The sequence below is a fragment of the Pseudomyrmex gracilis genome, unplaced genomic scaffold (genome assembly GCF_002006095.1).
Source record: "Pseudomyrmex gracilis isolate BER0280 unplaced genomic scaffold, ASM200609v1 scaffold_534, whole genome shotgun sequence".
In the NCBI taxonomy this organism is placed as follows: Eukaryota; Metazoa; Arthropoda; class Insecta; order Hymenoptera; family Formicidae; genus Pseudomyrmex; species Pseudomyrmex gracilis.
This window is the reverse complement of record NW_018021118.1, coordinates 81075-82595: the sequence shown is the minus strand read 5'-3', so window position 1 is coordinate 82595 and position 1521 is coordinate 81075.

Genomic DNA, 1521 nt, shown 5'->3' with positions numbered 1-1521 from the left:
CTACCGGGAGTGGTGGTGGGACCCCAGTGAAGTGCTCTACCATTTTTATCATTGTCTTGGCCAGCATCTTCGCCGTTTCTAGTGGGGACAGGCCGTCGGGAAGTTGCTGCGCCGCCGCAAGGATCATACCCTTTGCCGTTACGCTTGACCTTTCGGGGGGGACCGCCGTGCACTCCGGCTTCTGCAAAATGTGATACCGTTTTTCAGGTATGATTGCCCTTTCCTTCTGCAATTCCGGACGGCGAACCGGAAGGAGTCCTGGACCAGACGAGCGGGTCGAGGCCGCCCCAAGGGAGGCCTGGTGCTCGCGAAACACCGCGCGCAGTGTGGGGGGGGGGGCAGAAGAGCGCTCCCGACGGGGGGAGGTCTGAGTGCCCTCTGTGACTCCCGGTGGCTTAAAGGCCTCTGTCCCGTACTTCACCTGCAGCCGCAGGTGTTGTACCTCCTTCTCCAAGTTCTCAAGGCATTGGAACTCCTTTTCAAAAGGACAGTGTCTTTTGACTTCCTTCTCCAGCGTGCTGACCTGCAGCTTGAGTTGCTGCTCGTGCATTTTAACATATGCACCGTTGTCTCGGTTAGACAGGGTCAGCATCGTTGTCTTAGCCCGGAGGATTCTGTCGCGCATGCGGCCACTCAATGCTCCCTGCATTGAGTTGGCCGACTTATTGCGCATCTCTTTTATCTCCTTAATCCACTCAAGAAGATCAGTGTAGATCGCCGTTGCAGGCTGCTGGTCGTAATCCTGCATTGATTTGGCGACCTCGTGCCTTGCGTTGGTTCATCGCCCCAGCATACTTCGATTGAGCAACCGGCGGGATTAGCGGGGCGCTAAGCTCGTCGTCGTCCGTTGTTGTTGTGGACACGAGGCGAGGGGCCTTCTTGCGCTTACGCGACGGCCTGGTTGCTGCAGCGGCTGCAGTGGTTTTCCCCGATTTCGTCGATTTCGTCGATTTCGTCGGGACCTTCTTGACTGCCTTAGCCGCGGTCTCCTTTTTTCCCGCCAGAGGACACGAGGGTCTAGCCCTAGGCGGTTCTGCCGCCAGCAACTTTGTAGACGGGTCATACCGCGTCCTAGCCGGCCAAAATCTGAATTCGGATTGTGTCGACTTCGTATTCTGGGGTGTCGACTTAACGGGGCCATCCGATACCCCGCTTTCGCTGATATCCATGTTAGACGGCTCAAAATTGTCATCACTCGACGAGTCCATACTAAATTCCGACTCCAGATCACGCCTGGGGGTCGTCTCCAGGTCGTCCAGAGTTCCCGTCGTGTGAGACGCTACCTCAACATCAGGTTTCCAGCCCATCCTTTCGTCGTGGGCGTCCAGTATTTCGCGCGAGGACACATCCCCGGCGGGAAACGGCTGCTGCACAGGGGTGATACTCTATTGACCACAGTACGATTCGACACCGCTTGATTCGACACAGATTTATTTGACACCAAATTATTCGACACCAGATTATTCGACACCGTACGATTCGACACGAAATTATTCGACACCGTACGATTCGACACCAGAT